Source organism: Bos indicus, chromosome X (assembly GCF_029378745.1).
Source record: "Bos indicus isolate NIAB-ARS_2022 breed Sahiwal x Tharparkar chromosome X, NIAB-ARS_B.indTharparkar_mat_pri_1.0, whole genome shotgun sequence".
NCBI lineage: Eukaryota > Metazoa > Chordata > Mammalia > Artiodactyla > Bovidae > Bos > Bos indicus.
Genome location: NC_091789.1, coordinates 134,894,622 through 134,911,714, shown reverse-complemented (window position 1 = coordinate 134,911,714; position 17,093 = coordinate 134,894,622). Strand labels below are relative to the sequence as shown.

At 37.8% G+C, this 17,093-nt stretch overlaps 1 protein-coding gene and 1 pseudogene across 3 annotated transcripts in view; both read left to right on the top strand.

The window, feature by feature from the left end:
- CDKL5 (cyclin dependent kinase like 5) overlaps positions 1-17,093 on the top strand; it is a 178,702-nt gene that overhangs the window by 74,438 nt on the left and 87,171 nt on the right. The window lies entirely within an intron of this gene.
- Positions 2,835-16,944, top strand: LOC139181361 (gap junction alpha-1 protein-like; annotated as a pseudogene).

Genomic DNA, 17,093 nt, shown 5'->3' with positions numbered 1-17,093 from the left:
AATAGGTTAATTTCCTAAAAGCCATACAAGTTAGTAGGTGCTTGAGCCAGGAAGTAAACCACATAGGCCCTTATATTTGTAATTGATATACAGTTGATTTACAGTGTTGTGACCTTTTAAAAAAAAGAAAGTAAAATTCACATAATATAAAACCAACCATTTTAAAGTGTACAGCTCAGTACCATTCATACATTCAAAATATCGTACAATCACTACCTCTATCAAGTTTCAAAACACTTTATCACCCCCTAGAAAAACCCTATACCCATTAAGTACTCACTGTTTCTCACTTTCTCTGTCTCTGGCAAACACAAATCTGCTTTCTGTCTCTATAGATTTACCTATTCTGGGTATTTCATATAAAGGGAATCACATACACTTTGTGGCCATTTGAATTTGACTTCTTTCACTTAGTGTAATGTTTTTGAGATTCATCCATGTAGCCTGTATCATTACTTCATTCCTTTTTTTATGACTAATATTCCGTTGTGTGGCCATACCACATTTTGTTTATCCATTTATCTGTAGAAGAACATTTAGGTTGTTTTTACCTTTTGATTATTGTGAATAGTGTTGCTGTGAACTTTTGTGATTGAGTTTTGTTTGAGTCCCAGTTTTCAGTTCTTTTGGGTTATATACCAAGAAGTGAAAATGCTAGGTAATATGAGAATTCTGTGTTTAATGTTTTTGAGGAATCACATAACTTTTCTACAGTGGCTGTACCACTTTACATTTCTGCCAGCACTGTACAAAGATTCCAGTTTCTCCACATCTTCACCAATATGTGTTTCCTTACTATTATTATTATTTTTACTGCAGCCATCCTAGTCTATAGCGGTGTCATATTATGGTTTTGACCTGCCTCTTGAGAAATTTGTATGCAGGTCAGGAAGCAACAGTTAGAACTGGACATGGAACAATAGACTGGTTCCAAATGGGAAAAGGAGTACGTCAAGGCTGTATATTGTCACCCTGCTTATTTAACTTATATGCAGAGTACATCATGAGAAACCCTGGGCTGGAAGGAGCACAAGCTGGAATCAAGATTGCCGGGAGAAATATCAGTAACCTCAGATATGCAGATGACACCACCCTTATGGCAGAAAGTGAAGAGGAACTAAAAAGCCTCTTGATGAGAGTGAAAGAGGAGAGTGAAAAGGTTGGCTTAAAGCTCAACATTCAGAAAATGAAGATCATGGCATCTGGTCCCATCACTTCATGGGAAATAGATGGGGAAACAGTATCAGACTATTTTTCTGGGCTCCAAAATCACTGCAGATGGTGACTGCAGCCATGAAATTAAAATACGCTTCCTCCTTGGAAGAAAAGTTATGACCAACCTAGATAGCATATTCAAAAGCAGAGACATTACTTTGCCAACAAAGGTCCGTCTAGTCAAGGCTATGGTTTTTCCAGTGGTCATGTATGGATGTGAGAGTTGGATGTGAAGAAAGCTGAGTGCCAAAGAATTGATGCTTTTGAACTGTGGTGTTGGAAAAGACTCTTGAGAGTCCCTTGGACTTCAAGGAGATCCAACCAGTCCATTCTGAAGGAGATCAGTCCTGGGTGTTCTTTGGAAGGAATGATGCTAAAGCTGAAACTCCAGTACTTTGGCCACCTCATGGGAAGAGTTGACTCATTGGAAAAGAGTCTGATGCTGGGAGGGATTGGGGGCAGGAGGAGAAGGGGACGACAGAGGATGAGATGGCTGGATGGCATCACTGACTCGATGGACATGAGTCTGAATGAACTCCAGGAGTTGGTGATGGACAGGGAGGCCTGGCGTGCTAGGATTCATGGGGTCGCAAAGAGTCGGACACGACTGAGCAACGGAACTGAACTGAATGATTAGTGATGTTGGACATCTTTTCATGTGCTCTTGGCTATTTGTAAGTCTTTGGAGAAATGTCAAGTCCTTGGCCCATTTTTGATTAGGTTATTTCAACCATTTGTTGAAAGGACTTCTGTCTGCATTGGATTGTCACTGCTTATTTATCAAAGATCGGCTGTGTTTGAGTTGAGTCTGTTTTTGGGATCTGTGTTTTGTTTCATTGATCTATCTATATGTCTGTTCTTCACCAATATTATACTCTCTTGATTTACTGCAGCTTTACAGTAAGTCTTAAAGTCAGGTAGTGTCAGTCTTTCAATTTTGTCGTTCTTTTTCAATATTGTATTGGTTATGCCAGGTCTTTTTCCTTTCTGTATTATCTTTTAAATCAGTTTGTTGATATCCACAAAATTGCTTGCTTGGATTGGGGTCACATTAAATCTGTAGATTGAGTTGAGAATTGACATCTTAACAATATTGTGTCTTCTAATCAGTGAGTACAGAATATCTCTGCATTTTTCTCATTTTAATTTTTCAACAGTTATTTAGTTTTTTACATGCATATCATAATTGTTTGGTTAGCTTTATTGCTAAGTATTTTTTCTTTTGGTGATGATATAGATGGTATTGTTTTTAATTTTTTAAAAAACATTATTTATTTTTGGCTGTGCTAGGTTTTTGCTGCATTCAAGCTTTCTCTAGTTGTGATAAGCAGGGGCTACCCTTTGTTATGGTGCACAGGCTTCTCATTGCGGTGGCTTCTCTTGTTGGGAGCACAGGCTCTAGGCTCGAGAGCTCATTAATTGTGGCTTGCGGACCCTAGAGTGTGTACTCTGTTGGTGTGGTGCATGGGCTTTAGTTGCCCATGGCATGTGGAATCTTCCTGGGCCAGGGATCAAACTTGTGTCCCCTGCATTAGCCGGCACATTCTTATCCACTATACCACCAAGGAAGTCCTGTTTTTAATTTTTAAATTCCAGTTCATTGCTGCTGCTGCTGCTGCTGCTGCTGCTGCTAAGTCACTTCAGTCGTGTCTGACTCTGTGTGACCCCATAGACAGCAGCCCACCAGGCTCCGCCGTCCCTGGAATTCTCCAGGCAAGAACACTGGAGTGGGTTGCCATTTCCTTCTCCAATGCGTGAAAGTGAAGTCGCAAGTCCGACCCTGAGTGACCCCATGGACTGCAGCCTTCCAGGCTCCTCCATCCATGGGATTTTCCAGGCAAGAGTACTGGAGTGGGGTGCCATTGCCTTCTCCGCAGTTCATTGCTAGTATATAGGAAAGCAGTTGACTTTGTATATTAGCTTTGTATCATATGAACTTGCTAGAATTGCTTATTAGTTTCAGCGGGTTTTTTTTTTTGGGGGGGGGCAGGTAGATTCTTTGGGATTTTCTTCATAATCAGTCATGTCATCTGCAAACAAAATAGTTTTATTTCTTCTTTCCCAATCTGTATACCTTTTTTTTCCTTTACTTGTTTTGTATTAGTTATGAATTCCAGTACAATGTTTAATACAAATGATGAGAAGAGACATTCTTGTCTTTTTCTGAGCTTAGTGGGAAGGCATGCAGTTTTTCACCATTAAATATGATGTTTTTAGCTTGTAGGTTTGTTTTAGATGTCATTTATCAAGTTGAGGAAGTTCTCTCTAAGATTGCTAAGAGTATTTATCATGAATGGGTTTTGTCAAATGCTTTTCTACATCACTTGATATAATCATGTGGTTTTACTTTCATCTGTTGATTATGAATTAACTTTAGGATGTTGAACCAGCCTTGCACATCTGAGATAAATCCCACTTGGTTGAGATATGTATTTCTTTTTGTACATTGCTGAATTTGATTTGATACTATTGGTTGCAGATTTCTGTGTCTAGTCCATGTGGGTGAAAGTGAAAGTTGCTCAGTCCTGTCCGACTCTTTGCAACCCCATGGACTATACAGTCCATGGAATTCTCCAGGCCAGAATACTGGAGTCGGTAGCTGTTCCCTTCTCCAAGGGGTCTTCCCAACCCAGGGATCGAACCCAGGTCTCCCACACTGCAGGCAGATTCTTTACCAGCTGAGCCACAAGAGAAGCTACTAGTTCATATAATTTGCCCTTAAATGTCTTTATCTGGTTTCAGGATTGGTAATACCCTAATGTGGCCTCATAGAGTTCTCATTGAAGTATTTTTCTACTTTTATTTCTGGAAGAGATTGAAGAGAATTTCTTCCTTTCATAGATATAGGCCTATTCACATCATCTATTAATTTTCCTTGTATAAATGTTGATTGTTTTTTTCAAGGAATTAGTTCACTTATCTAAGTTATCAAGTATGTAGGCGTAGATTTGTTTATAATATTCCTTTATTATCCTTTTAATATCCATGTGATTTGTAATGATGACTCTTCTTTCATTTCTGTTATTAATAATTTGTGTCTTCTCTCTCTTTTTTCTTGGTTATCTTGTCAAAGGTTTATCAATTTTATCAGTTTTTTCAAAGAACCATCTATTGTCTCCACTCGTTTTTCACTGTTGAGTTCCTGTTTTCAATTTTGATTACTGCTATAATTTTTACTGTTCTACTCTCTTATCTATTTGCTTTAGTCTTAAGTTGTCCTTCTTTGCCTTATTTCCTAAGGTAGAAGCGTAGGTTATCAATTTTAAGCCTGTTTTCTTTTAGAACATATGTATACAATACTATAAACTTTTCTCTAAGGCCTGCTTTTGCTGCATTATATAGATTTTGATTTCGATTTTCATTTAGTTAAAAATATTTTTAAAATCCTCTTTAGATTTCTTCTTTGACCTATGTATATTTAGAAGTGTATTGTTTAATAGTTAAATATTTTGAGATTTTCCAGCTATCTTTTTGTTACTGATTTCTAGTTTTTTTCCATTGTGCTGTGAGAATATACTCTGTATGATTTTTATTCTTTGAATTTTGTGAAGTTGTGTTTTGTGGTGCAGAATTTGGTCTATATTGATGAATATTCTGTGTGACTTGAGAATAATATGTATTCTGCTATTGTTGGATGAAGTGTTACATAAATAGCAGGTAGATCTGGTTGATTGATGGTACTATTCAATTCACCTATCTTTATTCGTTTTTTTTTTTTGCCTGCTGGATCTGTCAGTTACCTAATGGGGGTGTTGAAGTATCCAACTATAATAGTGGATTTGTTTATTTCTCTTTGCAGTTCTGTCTTTTGCCTCATATATTTTGATGCTTGTTTGGTGCATACATATTAAGGATTGTTGTGCCTTCTTGGAGAGTGTATCATTTTCTAATGCCCCTCTTTATCCTGCTAATTTTTCTTTTTCTAAAGTCTTTGTCTAAAACTGATATAGCTACTTCAGCTTTCTTTTGATTAATATTACAATAACAGGGTATATCTTTCTTCATCCTTTTGCTTTTAATCTAGATGTATCTTTATATTTAATGTGAGTTTTAAAAATCTATTCTGACAGTCTCTTTTAATTGGTGCATTTTGGCCATTCACATTTAAAGTGAGATATATATATATATATATACACATACATATATATACTTGGATTAATATGAATCATGTTTATTACTTTTCTATTTGTTATACTCCTTTTTCTAAAATCAATAATTGGTCCCCTTTTTCTGCCTTCCCTGATTTCAGTTGACCATTTTGTATGATTCTATTTTATTTCCTCTCAGCATATCCAGTATATTTCTTTTTGGAAGGGTTTTTAGTTGTTGCTCTAGAGTTAACAGTGTATATTTACAACTTGTCTAAGTCTACTGTCAGATAACTGTTATCTGCTTTTCAGATAGTAGAGGTACCTTTCATTTTACATATCCATTTGCTATAATCAGCAAATACGCTATTACTGTTATTAGAGGAGTAGGAAATGGCTGCCCACTCCAGTATTCTTGCCTGGAGAATCCCACGGACAGAGGAGCCTGGTGGACTACTGTCCATGGCGTTGAAAAGAGTCGGATACGACTGAGCTCGCACACACAGTGTTACTTAGAACAAGTATCTATTAAGAATAAGAAAAATAGATTTTTTTAACTTCATTTATGCCTTCTTCAATGATTTCTTTCCTTCTTTGTGTGGATCTGACTTTCTGATCTATGTCGTTTTCTTTCTCTAAAGAACTTTTAAAAACAGTCTCTACTAGGCAGGTCCACTAGTGACAAATTCCCTCAGTTTTTGTTTATCTGAGAAAGTATTTCTCCTTCACTTTTGAAGGAGAATATCACTGAATGCTTTCCAGATTCGTTTATTTTTTTTCTTTCACCACTAAATATTTCATTTTCTGGCTTCTGAGAAGTCAAATGTACTTCTTGTTTTCTATAAGTAAGGTATTTTTCCCCCCTCTGACTTCTTTCATAATTTTCTCTTTGCATTTGATTTTCTGTAGTTTGAATACAGTATGTTTAGGTGTAGAGTTTTCAGGTATTTATCTTACTTGGTGTGCTCCGAGCTTCTTGGATGTATCATTTGGTGTCTTTTATTTGGAAGACATTGATTTTGGAAGATTCTCAGCAGTTATTCCTTCAAATAGTTCTTCTCTTTTGTCTCCTTCTTCTTCTGGTATTTCAGTGACACCTTTTGTAATTGTCACATAGTTCTTGGATATTCTTTTCTCCTTTTAAAAATTCTTTTTTCTGTTTCCATTTTAGTTTGGGAAATTTCTCTGAGATATCTTTAAACTCACTGATTGCTTCCTTGGCCATGTCCAGTCTATTGATGAGTCCATTAAAAGTATTATTCATTTTTGTTTTTGATTGTTAGCATTTCCTTTTAATTCTTCCTTAAAGTTGTATATTCTTACATTAGTCATCTGTTCTTGCATGTTGTCTCCCTTTTCCATTCGAGTGCTTTGATAGTAATGATAGTTGTTATCTGAAATTATTCCCCAAATCTGTGACCAGTCTAAGTCTTGTTCTGATGCTTAATCTCCTCAGTGTTTTCCCTTGCCTTCTAGCATACTTTTTACTGTTTTTTAAAAGCCAGGTAGTACATATTGGATAATAGAAACAGAGGTAAATACGCCTGTAATGTAAGGTTTCATGTTAATTTGGGTAGGAGTTAGACCGTGTTTAATGTTAAATGTGTATATGCCAGAGGCTTCAGTTTCCTCTCGGAGAAGGCGATGGCACCCCACTCCAGTACTCTTGCCTGGAGAATCCCGTGGACGGAGGAGCCTGTTAGGCTGCAGTCCATGGGGTTGCGAAGAGTCAGACACAACTGAGCAACTTCCCTTTCCCTTTCAGTTTCTTCTAGTTTCTTTATTTTTAAAGTATTTCTCCCCCATTATCTCAGGGTTTCTCTAAGAAGTCCTTTTTAAATAGAATCTGTTTCTTGCAACTCTTTCTGTTGTAATCTGTTGTTATTGTGGCACTTTGGTGACATGGTGGTAGAATGTGGGGAAGGGGAAGTGTTTTATGATGTTAGAACCAAATGTTAGTCTTTTGGTGGGCCTGAGCCCTGGACTGCAAACTTCTTCCTTTTTAGGTGAAACAAGGCTAGAGGTATGCAGATGACACCACCCTTATGGCAGAAAGTGAAGAAGAACTAAAGAGCCTCTTGATGAAAGTGAAAGAGGAGAGTGAAAAAGTTGGCTTAAAGCTCAACATTCAGAAAACGAAGATCATGGCATCTGGTCCCATCACTTCATGGCAAATAGTTGGGGAAACAGTGGAAACAGTGCTGACTTTATTTTTTTGGGCTCCAAAATCACTGCAGATGGTGATTGCAGCCATGAAATTAAAAGACACTTACTCCGTGGAAGGAAAGTTATGATCAACCTAGCAGCATATTAAAAAGCAGAGACATTACTTTGCCAACAAAGGTCCATCTAGTCAAGGTTATGGTTTTTCCAGTGGTCATGTATGGATGTGAGAGTTGGACTGTAAAGAAAGCTGAGCACTGAAGAATTGATGCTTTGAAACTATGGTGTTGGAAAAGACTCTTGAGAGTCCCTTGGACTGCAAGGAGATCCAACCAGTCCATCCTAAAGGAGATCAGTCCTGGGTGTTCATTGGAAGGACTGATGTTGAAGGTGAAACTCCAGTACTTTGGCCACCTAATGTGGAGAGCTGACTCATTTGAAAAGACCCTGATGCTGGGAAAGATTGAGGGCAGGAAGAGAAGGGGATGATGGAGGATGAGACGGTTGGATGGCATCACCAACTCAATGGACATGAGTTTGGGTGAACTCCAGGAGTTGATGATGTATGGGGAGGCCTGGCGTGCTACAGTCCATGGGGTCACAAACAGTGGGACACGACTGAGCGACTGAATTGAACTGAGGCTAGAGGAGTCTGTATTTGGCTAATTCCCCCTCTCCCAGGACAGTATAAAAGGCTTGGGTAAATTTTCCCTTGGAATATTGGCCTTTGTTAAGGAGAACCTTCTAGGCTTATTTCAAAACTGTTACCTTTCCCATGGGCGCATTTCAAAATGGTTACTTCTCTCTTCCTCTTACCCAAAAGGGGAGGAGATTATTGTTGGATCTTTACACTCAGAACTTGATAAGGTTCCTGGAGGTAAAGCCATTAGAATATAGAGGCTTTCCTAAGATTGGGCCTCCAAGAGTTCTCATGCATAATCTTTTGTCAAAATTACAATTAAAATTTTCTTACTAGTGTATTACTCCAACACCTTCTGTTCCAGGTAAACTGATCTTGGATGTGATTCTCTGCATTTGCCTGTCTCTCCAGATTTCAGTAGTTCAGTTTGCCCTGTGTCCTCAATTCTCTGAAAAGTCTAATAAAAGCTGTTGATTGGCAGTTTATTTGGATTTTTTCTTGTCGTAAGGATAGGGCTGACAGTACCCAAGCACTTTATGTATTGGAGCTAAAACCTAAAGTTTTATATTTGTATTTTCAAATTGGAAACATGTCGTCCAGTTTTAAAATAATGTTCAACAAGAGGCTTTTAACTTCCGTATGAGCCATTTGCTTAGCTAGATGACTCATTCTCAGTTATTTTCATCCCTTTGAATCTCTGATCTGTGTATTTTATTTTAAAAGTGCTTAGTAAGAACTTTTTCAGAGCCAAAGATTTGTAAAAATTAAGAACTTCATGTCGTTCTAGAAAATTGCCAATAACTTCATCCTAAATTAACTAGAATTTTTTATTTTTTGCACCCGCTCCCACCCCAGCACTGTTTTTTGTATTATAAGATACCTTCTATAAACCATGCTAAAGTAGTTTCAGGGATTATTTTCTTTAACCTTCATTTGTTGTTTATTTACCCCACTTGTTTTTGAAGAAGTAACTCAGTTTTTAAAAGCATTTTGAAATCTTTGGGACTAAGTATTGGTTAAATTTGAAAAACTAATGAGAATAAATGACCAACTTTTATGCTGTGAATGGTCTATTTTCAATTAACCTTGAAGAATGTATTAATTATGTATACATCTTGGTGATTTTAACTTAATAGGATTACTTCCAGAGTCTGCCTGATAGAGGACAGTTTGGCTAAAATGTATTATTTAAGCAACTGAGAAAGCACTGGGTGTGCTTTTAAATCTTATAATTTGATTACTTGCTAAAAAATTACATTTTGGGAGGCTTCAGTTCTTATCCTTGGAGAACAGTTGTAACCAACTTTGAGTGGTTGACATTGTAAAATGCATTAACCTTGCGCCCCTTCTTAGGTTTCATTTTAAGTTTTATTTTTCTCACTGAATGTACTGTGAGGAACAGCTGTTAAACCAAGAAACAAGTAAACTGCATGGTATTTAAGATTGCTCATTAATTGGCAGATTCATATTATGTTTACTTTAAGAAATATTTTCCTCTTAGTTTTCCTAATTGTTTGAAATGAACATTTACCTTTGGGAATAATTTTTTAATTATTTAATTTTTTAAAGAGGGAGAATTAAAATATAAATATTATGAATGTTATGTTAATATACTAAATAAGTTCAGTTCAGTCACTCAGTCATGTCCGACTTTTTGTGACCCCATGGACTGCAGCACGCCAGGCCTCCCTGTCCATCACCAACTCCCAGAGCTTGCTCAAACTCATGTCCACTGAGTCGGTAATGCCATCCAACCATCTCATCCTCCATCATCCCCTTCTTCTCCAGCCTTCAGCCTTTCCCAGCATCAAGGTCTTTTCAAATGAGTCAGCTCTTCGCATCAGGTGGCCAAAGTATTGGAATTTCAGCTTCAACATCAGTCCTTCCACTGAATATTCAGGACTGATTTGCTCAAGGATTGACTGGTTGGATTTCCTTGCAGTCCAAGGGACTCTCAAGAGTCTTCTCCAACATTATAGTTCAAAAGCATCAATTCTTCAGCACTCAGCTTTCTTTGTAGTCCAACTCTCACATCCATACACGACTACTGGAAAAACCATAGCCTTGACTAGACGGACCTTTGTTGGCAAAGTAATGTCTCTGCTTTTTAATATGCTGTCTAGGTTGGTCATAACTGTCCTTCCAAGGAGCAAGCGTCTTTTAATTTCATGGCTGCAGTCACCATCTGCAGTGATTTTGGAGCCCAAAAATAAAGTTTGTTTTTAAAATGATGAGGCAGTGCTATATTGAAATAATTTGGTTGAAAATAGTTATATTTCCTATGTGATAATCAGTTAGCTGTGGTCCTTCATTTTAAGGTAAGATCTGTTTGTTTGGCATGTTCTGTATTAGAGGCAGAAAGTTCTCCCTAGGCTTTTTCCTCAGAGACATTACTTATAAAGAAAGAGGACTGTCAGGAGGAAGTGGAGAAAGAATAGAAGGGCTTCAGTAGTGGCTCGGAAGGTGTATGTTGTGTCCCATGCAGGTTCCACCTACTCACAGCACTTTGTTGGATGGTATCAGAATTGCTGCTCTTGAAATTTTTTTAAAAGCTCTTGATATATTAAAACCCTATCTTAGAAGAAACCAGGAAGAATGAACACAGTGTCAGTATTGTAGTCTTTACAAAAAAGCTTCCATGTGCTAACAATTGAAAGGAAGATAATGGTACACATTCAGCAGATAAGTATTTAAATTGAGGCCCCTGTTGGCGAAGACCTGACTTCGGCCCAGATGAGGAGAGAGTAGCAGCTCCCCTTTTTGGTTCTGATCTTGCTGGTCTACTCTCTGCTGACTGGAATGGCACCTATCCTTGTAAAATGCCCCTTTATGTACCACAGCACTCAGGACCACAGCACTGGTACAGATTGCCTTCACCTCTCCAAAGACTCTCAGGATCAGACCCATGATTCCTGACATCTTTTGACACCAGCAAAATTCACTGGTCATCCATTACCCAGAACCCTTGTCTCTGTACTGATTTGTATATCCCTCAATCGCATCCTGTTTCCTCCCTCAACTCTCCCCCGGTCCCCTAGAGCTCCCCCAACTGCCATTACTACTGTCTCTGATGGCCTCACAGTGTGATTTGACTTTCTGCCTCTGGGATTCTCTGCTGATGCCTGAGGTAGCCTCCTTTGTCATATTCTGCCACCTCTGTCTACTACCTGGTGACCATACTGCCTGCCTTTGAGCTCCTTGAGTACAGTGAGTCCTTCCCTCTTCAAATTTTTGCTCATGCTGCTTCTTCACACGCAGCAGTTTTTCCAGTCTTTGCTTGGCTGACTGTATACATTCTGATCTGGATTTTGTTCTGCTAATCTCTGTCAGTGCCTGTTTGTTTCCTCTTGACACTTACTTAAATTTGCACTTGTATATTCATTTACTAAGCCTTTTTCATTGATTCTAAGTATACATTCCCCCCCCCAATTCTGAAATTAGGGCACATCTTACCTTGGATGCCCTGATTGCTTCCTGAATGGTAAATAAAATAATGATTTATCTTACAGTCAATTAATTGTGATAATCAATAAAATACTGTGCTTTTGCTGATCTGTTCTCCCTAGTTGATTGTGAGCTCTGAAGGACTCATAGTAGAAACCAGTACCCATTATCATATGTGACACCTACTAGGCACTCATAAATAATGCTGGGATGAATATCATTATCTGGAGACGATGGCCCGATACATCTGAAAATGAATCAGCCAATATATGCCTGTAAATTTTTAATTCAGTTTTTGTGCTTGAGTTTTAATCTTTGAAGATTACCTTATTCTGGAATTGGAGATATTTAAATGTGTCTATTTTGTTCCCCTGTTTATGTAACTTGTCACATTATTGATATATGTACATTCTTATTTAAGAATATTTACTCACCATGTATAGAAAATGAATCCACATTAGTTTTTATCAGGTATCAGCAATTGCCTTTCGTTAGGTGAAAGAATGAGGAAGGTACCAAAGAGTAGCAGACTTGTAAGCTTTAGACAGTTCTGAGTGCTTTTTCATTTTACTTCATCCTCTAAGGAGTGCAGTCTTGGCATACCTACTTCGCTTTTAAGGGAAAGAACAGCGAACAGGCAGCATGAGTTACTAGAGTGCTTTAGGCCAACTCCTTGACAGGGTTCACAGCTAGAGGGAAGGTATGGCTCTCAGTCCTTTGCTCTTTCAGAATCCTGCTACTGGAAACAGCAGTTGAGTCAGCCTGACATAATGAGTAGTTTGCCTTTAGTTGTAATGTTGGGCAACCTGGTTATGAAAATGTCTGCTATGATAAGTCCTTCTCAGTCTCTCACATGCACTTCTGAGGCCCGCAGATCATATTTGCATCTGTCCCCACACTCTTGTACCTAGTCCATGTGTCCTGTGTGATGCAAAAGGAGGACAAGTTGAATAAGAAAGAGGAGGAACTCAAAGTTGCCCAAACCAATGGTGCCATTGTAGAGATACCCTAAGAGGAAATTGAAATCAGGAAGTTCAAGTATGGCCTTGAAGAACACGGCAAGGTGAAAATGGTGGGAGTGGAGGCTTGCTGTAAACCTATACCATCTGCATCTTCTTCAAGTCTGTCTTTGAGGTGCCTTTCCTGCTGATCCAGTGGTACATCTAGGGATTCAGCCTGAATGCGGTTTACACTTGCAAACGAGACCCCTGCTGCATCAGGTGGATTGCTTCCTCTCTCGCCCCACAGAGAAAAACATCTTCATCTACTTCATGCTGCTGGTTTCCTTGATGTCTCTTGCCTTGAATATCATTGATCTTTTCTCTGTCTTACTCAAGAGCGTTACAAACCATTTGAAGGATCCAGAGAGTGAGCCTTTCATCTGGTCTGCCAAGCCCCTCCAGTGGCTCCTCATCAACTATTCCTCTTTCCACCATGTTTCCTCACAGGCACGAACTGGTTCCCAGAGACAAAAACAGTTTTCTGCCACAGTTACAGCAGACAAAGAAGTGAGCAAAACCTTGCTAATTACAGCGCATAGCAAGTTTGAATGGGACTGTCTCTAACATACATAAACTTCTGATTTCCCTGATAACAAGCATAACTCCAAAAAATATCTAGCTACTGGCCACTGGCCATTGTAGACAAGCAGCCATTCTGCAGAGCTAGCAGACACGCCAGCAGCAGTATAAATTACCTAGAGATCTAGACAGGTGGTTGAAAGCATTACAGTTCTGCTCACTTGTTAAAGAAAAGGAAGGTGCAATAGACAGTACTTTTGTTTCAATGGAGGTGGTACTCAGTGACCTCATTGACAAATCTTAGCAGATACAAAGGCATTAGACTAGTTCTTTCGAGATGCTGGGGATAGGAGGATGGAGAGAAGGGAATTAACAGAGGTACATGTTGGTATTTAAAGTCATTGACTCAAAGAACTTACATTTTTATAAGTAAAAGTTGTACTAGGTGATGCATAAGTAAGGCCTTTTTCTCCCCATATTCCCCTAGAATGGTTCAGTGTATGTGAAACTGATAGATATTTGCCACGTATTGGTATAAACAGATGCAGTATAAACTCATGAACATAGATTTTAAAATAATGCAACACAGGGTTCAAATTTGAGCTTTTCTCATGGATTTTTTTTGTTAAGGGTCAAAATGATATTTACATTACATAATTTCTACCATAAAAGTAAAGCACTATTTTTCCTTTACCCCCCAACCCACAGTGTATCCTATTATAGATACTAGTTCTGTTTATTATAATGTTTTCTCTTTTGTAGAAAGATGGCACAAATGATTTCCTTTTTCTGAAATGTAATCGTTGATGCTTGAGTGATAGAATTTTAATACTATAAACAGCACTCATTAATGTGAGAAACTTAAAAGAAATGCTTATAGCTGGACTATTAAGTGTTCTTACATGAATTTTGCAATAACTGATAGTTCTTGCCTTCATCCAACTTAATAAACAGTATTTTGGAACTTTGTTGGCAGTCTGTCTTTTGGGGTGACCAGCATTTTTGATATTTGTACTAAGATTTTATTTGGCATCCAAGAGAAGTTGAAAGATGTTTGAGTCTTTTCAGTGTAACTAATTTGTTTGAAATACATACCACTGAAATGCTGCAGTCCATGAGTCGCAAAAAGTCCGACACGACTGAGCAACTGAACCGAACTGATGGATGATTGGTGAAAATGCTGAATTTAATGCATTATTCTTGCATGACAGCTACATAAGAAGTTTTGTACAATGAAAAACCCTAATTTTGTTTAACACTTCACATTGAGCTATTGTCATGTTCAGCTTTACTGCACGCAGTGTAGACCTAGCCCATCATATGTTCTACAGAGTGTTCTTTGTTCAATAAAGTGTTAAGAGAGCAATCTGCATGACTGCTTTCTTTGAGAGCTTCTGGCTGCACTGATCTTTTTGAATTCTTCCTTGGTAAATCTTCATCTAAGCAGAATACGCTGGAACAGATTTTTTGAAATGGAATTGTGGAGACAGTGTTAGAGAAGGTTTTAGTTTTTTTTTTTTTTAATTATGTGTAGCAGCATCATACATAAACTTACTACTTTGAGATGTGCAAAAATTTTAGCTTCTTTGTTTTTCTTTTAACTGATTTACTTTTCATCAGAAGCTTCCTCCTACCTGACAGGGCACCAGGGGAAGGCAGAGATGGGGACAACATTAAACTTGCCAATCCATCTGACTGTGTCTTACTCTGATGGTCTCATTTGGAAAACCCATTCGCTTGGTTCAGTCAAGAGTCTTTCAGACTTCTTCTCACAAAACCTTTCTTGAGGAAGAATCACAATTATGTTCTAATGGGGTGTGTGCTTCTGTGGGAGACTGTAAAACTTATGAAACCTTGGAATCAGATTGGACATTGCCACCCTCACTTCCTGTTTCACATTCATTTTCATATATTGCTGACTTGATTTTCTTTAATTTTTTCTCTTGAGATAATTATAGATTCACATACAATCATAAGAAATAAAATAGATTCCATATATCCTTCAACTAATTTCTCCCAATAGTAGTATCTTACATAAGTATAGCAGAACATCATAACCAGAAAACTGACATTGATATAATCCATGGATTGTATTAAGATTTCACCAATTTTACTTGCACTGTTGTGGTGTGTGTGCTTGTGTGTACTGTACGTGTAGTTCTATCACTTATGTAGACCCGTGTGGCCACCACAGTCAAGATAGAAGATAGTTTTTTTTTTTTTTTTAACCAGGATTCCTTATGCAATCTTTTCATAGACACAGCTACATCCCGACATAGCTATATCCCTCCTTTCCCCTGGAAGGGGATATCCTATAGGTAGATATCCTCTACCTATCCCCTGGCAACCACTAATATGTTCATCTCTATAATTTTGTCATTTCAAGAATGCTATTTAAATGGAATGATATAGTATATAACCTTTTCAGATTGGCCTTTTTCACTCAGCATGACTCCCTTGAGAACCATCCGGATTTTTTGTGTGAACCAATAATTTGTTCTTTTTTATTGCTGAGTAGTATTCCATAGAGTGGAGGTATCATGGTTTATTAACCTATTGAAGGACCTTCAGGTTTTTTCTAGTTTTTGGCTATTACAAATAAAACTGCTATGAAGAGTCATGTATAGGTTTTTTTGTGAACATGAGCTTTCATTTCCCTGGAATAAATGCTGAAAAGTATAATTGCTGAGTTATATGCTAAATGGGTGTATAGTTTTGTGAGAAACTACTGGTGTACTCTTTTTTCCAGAGTGTTTCTCTTCCCATCAGCAATGTATGACTGATCTCATTCTCCATGTGCTCACCAACCTTTGGCATTATTACTATTTTTTATTTAGCCATTCTAATAGGTATATAGGTGACATTATTGTAGTTTAAATTTGCATTTCTGTAATGGCTAATCATGTTGAACATCTTTTTATGTGCTTGTTTGACATCTCTATATTCAGTTCAGTTCAGGCACTCAGTCATGTCCGACTCTTTGCGACCCCATGAACCACAGTACGCCAGGCCACCCTGTCCATCACCAACTCCTGGAGTCCACCCAAACCCATGTCCATTGTGTCGGTGATGCCATCCAACCATCTCATCCTCTGTCATCCCCTTCTCCTGCCCTCAATCTTTCCCAGCATCAGGGCCTTTTCAAATGAGTCAGCTCTCCGCATCAGGTGGCCAAAGTATTGGAGTTTCAGCTTCAACATCAGTCCCTCCAATGAACACCCAGGACTGATCTGTATATTCTCTTCAGTGAAATATCTGTGTCATTCATCCATTTTCTAGTTGAATTTAAGGAGTTTTTGAAATATATATATATTCTTGATTAAAATCCATGTTGGATATGTTTGAAAATATTTTTTTCCCACCTTGTAGCTTGTCTTTTCATTGCTTAATCAGATCTTTCACAGAGCAGAATGTTTTAATTTTGATGCAGTAATTTAATAATTTTTCCTTTTATAGATTGTATTTTTGGTGGTAAGTCTAAAAACTCTTTGTCTAGTCATTCATCTTAAAGATTTTCTCCTTTGTTTGCTTCTAAAATTTTATAAATTTGCATTTTACATTTAAGTCGATGATCTGTTTTGAGTTAATTTTTATATAGGTTGCTTGAGATGTAGGTTGAGGCTTTTTGTTTTTTGGCCTATGGATGACCAGTTGCTATAGCACTACTTGTTGAACAGTCTCTCCTTCCTCCACTGAATTTCTTTTGCAGGCAAATCAGTTGAGCATATTTGTGTGGCTCTATTTCTGGGTTCTCTGAGCTGTCCCATTGATTGAGTGTTTATCCTTCTGCCAGTGTCATGCTGTCTTGACTACTGTTATGTGGCTCTGTAGCAAGCCTCACCGTCAGATATAGTGATTCCTCCCACCTTATTCTGCTTTTTCAAAATTTCATTAGCTATTCCAGGTCATGTGCCTTTCCTTTTTTTTTTTTTTAAATTTTATTTTATTTTTAAACTTTACATAATTGTATTAGTTTTGACAAATATCAAAATGAATCCACCACAGGTATACTGTTTTAGAATA